This window comes from Pleurodeles waltl, chromosome 7 (assembly GCF_031143425.1).
Source record: "Pleurodeles waltl isolate 20211129_DDA chromosome 7, aPleWal1.hap1.20221129, whole genome shotgun sequence".
NCBI classification, from domain to species: Eukaryota; Metazoa; Chordata; class Amphibia; order Caudata; family Salamandridae; genus Pleurodeles; species Pleurodeles waltl.
In genome coordinates, this window is record NC_090446.1 from 1,515,370,477 (window position 1) to 1,515,380,384 (window position 9,908).

A 9,908-nucleotide genomic window follows, 5' to 3' on the forward strand; every position below is an offset into this window, starting at 1 on the left:
ATCACCTGTCCTCCACCAACAAACACACATCACAGAGCCCCACATCACCTCTGTGTGCAGGGAGGTACAGCCTATGTCCTGCCACAAGCGAGAAACACACACACATACCTCAGTGCGCCCATCACCTGTCCCCCCCCAACAAACACACATCAAAGAGCCCCACATCCCCTCTGTGCTGGGAGGTACAGCCTATGTATGACCTACCACAAGCGAGAAACACATACATACCCCCGTGCGCCCATCACCTGTCCTCCACCAACAAACACACATCACAGAGCCCCACATCACCTCTGTGTGCAGGGAGGTACAGCCTATGTCCTGCCACAAGCGAGAAACACACACACATACCTCAGTGCGCCCAACACCTGTCCTCCCCCAACAAACACACATCACAGAGCCCCACATCACCTCTGAGTGCAGAGAAGTACAGCCTATGTATGACCTACTACAAGCGAGAAACACATACATACCTCTGTGCGCCCATCACCTGTCCTCCCCCAACAAACACACATCACAGAGCCCCACATCACCTCTGTGCAGGGAGGTACAGCCTATGACCTGCCACAAGAGAGAAACACACACATACCTCAGTGCGCCCATCACCTGTCCACCAGCAAACACACATCACAGAGCCCCACATCACCTCTGTGTGCAGAGAAGTACAGCCTATGTATGACATACCACAAGCGAGAAACACACACATACCTCAGTGCGCCCATCACCTGTCCTCCACCAACAAACACACATTAGAGAGCCCCATGTGTGCAGAGAAGTACAGCCTATGTATGACCTGCCACAAGCGAGACACACACACATACCTCAGTTCGCCCATCACCTGTCCTCCACCAACAAACACACATCACAGAGCCCCACATCACCTCTGTGCAGGGAGGTACAGCCTATGACCTGCCACAAGAGAGAAACACACATACCTCAGTACGCCCATCACCTGTCCTCCCCCAACAAACACACATCAGAGAGCCCCATGTGTTCAGAGAAGTACAGCCTATGTATGACCTGCCACCAGCGAGAAACACACACATACCTCAGTGCGCCCATCACCTGTCCTCCACCAACAAACACACATCACTGAGCCCCACATCACCTCTGTGTGCAGGGAGGTACAGCCTATGACCTGCCACAAGAGAGAAACACACACATACCTCAGTACGCCCATCACCTGTCCTCCACCAGCAAACACACATCACAGAGCCCCACATCACCTCTGTGCAGGGAGGTACAGCCTATGTATGACCTACCACAAGCGAGAAACACATACATACCTCAGTACGCCCATCACATGTCCTCCCCCAACAAACACACATCACAGAGCTCCACATCACCTCTGTGTGCAGGGAGGTACAGCCTATGACCTGCCACAAGAGAGAACCACACATACCTCAGTACACCCATCACCTGTCCTCCTCCAACAAACACACATCAGAGAGCCCCATGTGTGCAGAGAAGTACAGCCTATGTATGACCTGCCACAAGAGAGAAACACACATACCTCAGTACGCCCATCATCTGTCCTCCCCCAACAAACACACATCAGAGAGCCCCATGTGTTCAGGGAAGTACAGCCTATGTATGACCTGCCACAAGCGAGAAACACACACATACCTCAGTACGCCCATCACCTGTCCCCCACCAGCAAACACACATCACAGAGCCCCACATCACCTCTGTGCAGGGAGGTACAGCCTATGTATGACCTACCACAAGCGAGAAACACATACATACCGCATTACGCCCATCACCTGTCCTCCCCCAACAAACACACATCAGAGAGCCCCATGTGTGCAGAGAAGTACAGCCTTTGTATGACCTGCCACAAGCGAGAAACACACACATACCTCAGTGCGCCCATCACCTGTCCTCCCCCAACAAACACACATCAAAGAGCCCTACATCACCTCTGTGTGCAGGGAGGTGCAGCCTATGACCTGCCACAAGAGAGAAACACACACATACCTCAGTACGCCCATCACCTGTCCTCCACCAGCAAACACACATCACAGAGCCCCACATCACCTCTGTGCAGGGAGGTACAGCCTATGACCTGCCACAAGAGAGAAACACACAAACATACCTCAGTGCCCCCATCACCTGTCCTCCACCAAAAAACACACATCACAGAGCCCCACATCACCTCTGTGTGCAGGGAGGTACAGCTTATGCATGACCTGCCACAAGCAAGAAACACATACATACCTCAGTACGCCCATCACCTGTCCTCCACCAACAAACACACATCAAAGAGCCCCACATCACCTCTGTGTGCAGGGAGGTACAGCCTATGACCTGCCACAAGAGAGAAACACACACACATACCTCAGTGCGCCCATCACCTGTCCTCCACCAAAAAACACACATCAAAGAGCCCCACATCACCTCTGTGTGCAGGGATGTACAGCCTATGACCTGCCACAAGAGAGAAACACACAAACATACCTCAGTGCGCCCATCACCTGTCCTCCACCAACAAACAAACATCAGAGAGCCCCATGTGTGCAGAGTACAGCCTATGTATGACCTGCCACAAGCGAGACACACACACATACCTCAGTTCGCCCATCACCTGTCCTCCACCAACAAACACACATCAGAGAGCCCCACATCCCCCCTGTGCTGGGAGGTACAGCCTATGACCTGCCACAAGCGAGAAACACACACACATACCTCAGTGCGCCCATCGCCTGTCCTCCACCAACAAACACACATTACAGAGCCCCACATCACCTCTGTGCAGGGAGGTACAGCCTATGTCCTGCCAGAAGCGAGAAACACACAAACATACCTCAGTGCGCCCATCACCTGCCCTCCACCAACAAACACTCATCACAGAGCCCCATATCACCTCTGTGTGCAGGGAGGTACAGCCTATGTCCTGTCAGAAGAGAGAAACACACACACACATACCTCAGTGCGCCAATCACCTGTCCTCCACCAACAAACACACATCACAGAGCCCCACATCACCTCTGTGCAGATAGGTACAGCCTATGTCCTGCCAGAAGCGAGAAACACACAGACATACCTCAGTGCGCCCATCACCTATCCTCCACCAACAAACACACATCAAAGAGCCCCACATCACCTCTGTGCAGGGAGGTACAACCTATGTCCTGCCAGAAGAGAGAAACACACACACATACCTCAGTACGCCCATCACCTGTCCTCCACCAACAAACACACATCACAGAGCCCCACATCACCTCTGTGTGAAGGGAGGTACAGCCTATGACCTGCCACAAGCGAGAAACACACACATACCTGAATACGCCCATCACCTGTCCTCCCCCAACAAACACACATCACAGAGCCCCACATCACCTCTGTGCAGGGAGGTACAGCCTATGTCCTGCCAGAAGAGAGAAACACACACACATACCTCAGTGCGCCCATCACCTGTCCTCCACCAACAAACACACATCAAAGAGCCCCACATCACCTCTGTGCAGGGAGGTAGAGCCTATGTCCTGCCACAAGTGAGAAACACACACATACCTCAGTGCACCCATCACCTGTCCTCCACCAACAAACACACATCATTGGCAGAACATAGGTTGTACCTCCCTGCACAGAGGTGATGGGGCACCTGTCCTCCACCAACAAACACACATCAAAGAGCCCCACATCACCTCTGTGCAGGGAGGTAGAGCCTATGTCCTGCCACAAGCGAGAAACACACACATACCTCAGTGCACCCATCACCTGTCCTCCACCAACAAACACACATCAGAGAGCCCCACATCACCTCTGTGCAGGGAGGTACAGCCTATGACCTGCCATAAGCGAGGAACACACAAACATACCTCAGTGCTCCCATCACCTGTCCTCCACCAACAAACACACATCACCTCTGTGCAGGGAGGTACAGCCTATGTCCTGCCAGAAGCGAGAAAAACACAGACGTACCTCAGTGTGCCCATCACCTGTGCTCCAACAACAAACACACATCAAAGAGCCCCACATCACATCTGAGCAGGGAAGTACAGCCTATGTCCTGCCAGAAGCGAGAAACACACAGACATACCTCAGTGCGCCCATTACCTGCCCTCCACCAACAAACACATATCACAGAGCCCCACGTCACCTGTATGCAGGGAGGTACAGCCTATGGCGCGTTGCAAGCGAGAAAGACACACACATACCTCAGTGTGCCCCATCACCTGTCCTCCAACAGCAAACACACATCAGAGAGCCCCACACTACCCCTGTGTCCAGGGAGGTAGAGTCCATGACCTGCCACAAGTCAGGGAAAGAAGTACCCCCCACACCTAAAATTGTACCTGGGTGCACCTCATCGCCTCCCCTCCACCTACATACACAGAGTTCCCCATATCAGTTCTGTGTGCAGGGAGGCACAGCCCCTGGCCTTCCACAAGTAAGGAAAACAGAAATACCCCCCACACCCCACCTAAAAACACACCTCGTTGTCCCTCCCATTATCACCACTCTGTGCAAGGAGGTACATCACACACATGGCCTGCCACAAGGCAAGAACAACACAGATATCATCCCTACAATTACATAATGTGGCATCACCACAGTCACCTGTGAGGCATGGCACTGTGATCTGGGAGGTACAGCCCACGTGGCTGCCACAAGCAAGAAACAAACAAACATCCACCCAACTTACAAACACCTCAGTGTCCGCCCACGCATCAGCGCCGTGTGTTGGGAGGAAGAGCGCACACATGGCCTGCCACAAGTATTGAAAACGCAAATACACGTCATTCAAAAACACACCCACTGCCCACTTGTCCATCACCTCTGTGTGCTTGAAGGTGCAATTCACACATGCCCTTCCTTACACAAGACAAGGGAAACACAAACATCGACCCCCTTCAATCATACAGTGTACTACTACCTCACTGTGCTGGGAGGTACAACCCAAACATAGCCTGCCTGCCACAAGGCAAGGGAAACACAGACATCACCCCGGTTCAATCACAGTGTACCGTCTCCTCAATGTGGTGGGGGGTCCAACCCACACATGGCCTGAAAAGCAAAGCAAGGAAAACACAGGTAGCACCCCTCCTTCAACCAGACATGTACTACCACCTCAGTGTAGCGGGGGTGCAACACACATGGGCCTGCAAAGCAAGGAAAACACAGATGCACTCCTCTTTCAATGAGACAGTGTACTACCACCTCAGTTTGTAGAAAGGTACACTCTGAGCATGGCCTGCTAGCCACAAGTAAAGACAACACAGATAGCACCCCTCGTTCAATCATGCAGTGTACCACCACCTCAGGATGGAGGGAGGTGCAACCCACACATGGCATGCAAAACAAGGAAAACACACGTAGCAAATCTCCTTCAATCACACACTGTACCACCCCCTCATTGTGCTGGAAGGTTCTATCTGCACCTGACCTGCCAACCAGAAATAAAGACAATACGGATAGCAACCTTCCTTCAATCACACAGTGTACCACCACCTGAGTGTGGAAGGAGGTGCAACCCACACATGACCTGCAAAGTGAGGAAAACACAGGTAACACCCCTCCGCCAATCGCACAGTGTACTACCACCTCGGCATGCTGGAAATTACAACATGTGCAAGCCCTAGCAGCCATAAGTAAAGGCATGACAGATAGCACACTTCCTTCAATCACACAGTGTACCACCACCTCAGAGTGGCAGGAGGTGCAAAGCACACATGACCTGCAAAGTGAGGAAAACACAGCTAACACCACCTCTTCAATCATACAGTGTACTACCACCTTAATGTGGCAGGAGGTGCAACTCACACATGGCCTGCAAAGTAAGGGAAAAACAGGTAGCACCCCCCTTCAATCACACAGTGTATCACCACCTCAATTTGACAGGAGGTGCAACCCACACATAGCCAGCAAAGCAAGGAAAACACAGGTAGCACCCCTCCTTCGATCACACAGTGTACCACCACCTCAGAGTGGCAGGAGGTGCAACCCACCCATGGCCTACAAAGCAAGGAAAAGACAGGTAGCGTCTGCCAATCAAACAGTGTACTACCACCTCATTTTGTTGAAAGGTACAATCAGTGCATGGCCTGCCAGCCACAAGTAAAGACAACACAGGTAACACCCCTCCTTCAATCACACAGTGTACCACTACCGCAGTGTGGCAGGAGATGCAACCCACACATAGACAGAAAAGTAAGGAAAACACAGGTAGCACCCCTCCTTCAATCACACAGTGTACCACCACCTCAGTGTGGCAGGAGGTGCAACCCACACATGGCCTACAAAGCAAGGAAAAGACAGGTAGCACCCCCCAACCACACAGTGTACTACCACCTCATTTTGTTGAAAGGTACAATCTGTGCATTGCCTTCTAGCCACAAGTAAAGACAACGCAGGTAACACCCCTCCTTCAATCAAACAGTGTACCACTACCTCAGTGTGGCGGGAGATGCAACCCACACATAGCCAGAAAAGCAAGGAAAACACAGGTAGCCTTGCTCCTTCAATCACACAGTGTACCACCAACTCATTGTGCTAAGAGGTGCACTCCACACATGGCCTACAAAGCCAGGAAAAGACAGGTAGCACCCGCCAATCACACAGTGTACTACCACCTCATTTTGTTGAAAGGTACAATCTGTGCATAGCCTGCCAGCCGCAAGTAAAGACAACACAGGTAACACCCCTCCTTCAATCACACAGTGTACCACTACTGCAGTGTGGCGGGAGATGCAACCCACACATAGACCAGAAAAGTAAAGAAAACACAGGTAGCCTTGCTCCTTCAATCACACAGTGTACCACCACCTCAGTGTGGCAGGAGGTGCAACCCACACATGGCCTACAAAGCAAGGAAAAGACAGGTAGCGCCCCCCAATCACACAGTGTACTACCACCTCATTTTGTTGAAAGGTACAATCTGTGCATGGCCTGCTAGCCACAAGTAAAGACAACACAGGTAACACCTCTCCTTCCATCACACAGTGTACCACTACCTCAGTGTGGTGGGAGATGCAACCCACATATAGCCAGAAAAGCAAGGAAAAGACAGGTAGCACCCCTCAATCACACAGTGTACTCCCATCTCATTTTGTTGAAAGGTACAATCTGTGTATGGCCTGCCAGCCACAAGTAAAGACAACACAAGTAACATCCCTCCTCCAATCACACAGTGTACCACTACCGCAGTGTGGCGGGAGATGCAACCCACACATAGCCAGAAAAGTAAAGAAAACACAGGTAGCCTTGCTCCTTCAATCCCACAGTGTACCACCACCTCAGTGTGGCAGGAGGTGAAACCCGCACATGGCCTACAAAGCAAGGAAAAGACAGGTAGCACCCCCCAATCACACAGTGTACTACCACCTCATTTGGTTGAAAGGTACAATCTGTGCATGGCCTGCCAGCCACAAGTAAAGACAACACAGGTAACACCCCTCATTCAATCACACAGTGTACCACTACCTCAGTGTGGCGGGAGATGCAACCCACACATAGACAGAAAAGTAAGGAAAACACAGGTAGCCTTGCTCCTTCAATCACACAGTGTCCCACTACCTCAATGTGGCGGGAGATGCAACCCACATATAGTCAGAAAAGCAAAGGAAACACACAGATAGCACCCCTTCTTCAATCACACAGTGTACCACCACCTCAGTGTGACAGGAGGTGCAACCCACACATGGCCTACAAATCAAGGAAAAGACAGGTAGCACCCGCCAATCACACAGTGCACAATCTGTGCATGGCCTGCCAGCTGCAAGTAAAGACAACAAAGGTAACACCCCTCCTTCAATCACACAGTGTACCACTACCTCAGTGTGGCGGGAGATGCAACCCACACATAGACAGAAAAGTAAGGAAAACACAGGTAGCCTTGCTCCTTCAATCACACAGTGTCCCACTACCTCAATGTGGCGGGAGATGCAACCCACATATAGTCAGAAAAGCAAAGGAAACACACAGATAGCACCCCTTCTTCAATCACACAGTGTACCACCACCTCAGTGTGACAGGAGGTGCAACCCACACATGGCCTACAAATCAAGGAAAAGACAGGTAGCACCCGCCAATCACACAGTGCACAATCTGTGCATGGCCTGCCAGCTGCAAGTAAAGACAACAAAGGTAACACCCCTCCTTCAATCACACAGTGTACCACTACCTCAGTGTGGCGTGAGATGCAACCCACACATAGCCAGAAAAGCAAGGAAAACCCAGGTAGCCCTGCTCCTTCAATCACACAGTGTACCACCACCTCAGTGAGGCAAGAGGTGCAACCCACACATGGCCTACAAAGCAAGGAAAAGACAGGTAGCACTCGCCAATCACAGTGTACTACCACCTCATTTTGTTGAAAGGTACAATCTGTGCATAGCCTGCCAGCTGCAAGTAAAGACAACAAAGGTAACACCCCTCCTTCAATCACACAGTGTACCACTACCTCAGTGTGGCGGGAGATGCAACCCACATATAGCCAGAAAAGTAAGGAAAACACAGGTAGCCCTGCTCCTTCAATCACACACTGTACCACCACCTCAGTGTGCTGGAAGATGCAACCCACACATGCCTGCCACAAGCAATGTACACACAAATATTACCCTCCTCCCCCCGTAGAATTGTACTGTGTACGTTCATCACTCTGTGCTGAGGCAGCCTACACGGACTGCCACAAACAATGAGACACAACTGTGCCTTCCCACCCCACTACAAACACACCCAGCGTGGACCCTCAACACCTGAGTGTACTGAGGACACAGAGCCGACAATCCCTACCACAAGCAGTGTAGACAGGAATGTTCCCCCTGCAAATCCATCCCGTCTGACCCTCATCTTAACCCCTGTGTGCTGGGGGGCACTGCCCACTCCCCCGCTGGTGCACAGACTCAGCAGCATGTATAGTAGTACCACTGGAGTTAAATGATTGTGCGGCGATGTTTGCATAATTATAGATTTGCCTCATTTGCCGTATAATCTATCATCTGCCGCATAATCTGCAGATTTTTACCGTAAAAATTGCTATTAGCTCAAACGGTTGAAAAGTTATTAAAAATGCAGCAACGGGTGTCGCAGCGAGGTGGCAGGCCCTTTGCAAACCTGCACCGGACACCGTTCTATTGCTTATTGCTATATGGGTGCTAAACTGGTAATGAGGTGCAGCCAATGCCGAGACAGCATAACTAAGTTAAAAAGTGACGAAATAGTGAAGTAATGCTATTACAAAATGTGTCGCATTATGCCGCATAATTTGCCAGTTCTCTCCGCATAACTTACTCAACCCTGCCGCGTTATTTGCCCCCCTTCTGCCGCATAATTCCAGAGGCCCTGAGTCGTACAGTGAAGCACGTCGGTCTGTGCACGCGCTGGCAAAGGGTTAACAGGCAGGATTTCTGCGCCGCTTCTCTGCGCCTTCCTCCAACTGGTTGAGTGTGTGGGGCTGTCTGCCCCTCATCCTCACTGAGGACCGAGGGCACAAGCCACATGACACGCCACACACAATGAAAACACAAGGGCCCTCCCCCGCGCTGTGCCCCCTGCTCCGTCCCTCACGCTCCACATCCCGCCCCCTCCCCAGTGCTATTGTCAGGCTGTCCTGTCCATTCATCCTCTTCCAGCAGCCCCCACCCCCATCTTCACGCCCCCAACCCCCCTTTCATCCACATTGGGGCCGCATTCTTGCACGTGCTTCTGCCCTCTTGGTCTCCCCGCTTCGCTGCTCGCTCTCGACCCCCCGTTTCTTCTTCCCACTAACTCCATGTTCCCGCAGTTTTGGACGCCCCCCGACCCCCTCTTCCTCCGTCTCCCTCTTTACCCCTCCACCCCTCATTCTTTCACTTTCTCCCAGTTTTACTCACGCTCCATAAATCTGGAAAACTGACTTTTAAGACAAACTTGCAAGAAAAGGGTCTGTCTCCTCATTTGCATAATCTATTCATCCCTATGTGCACTTC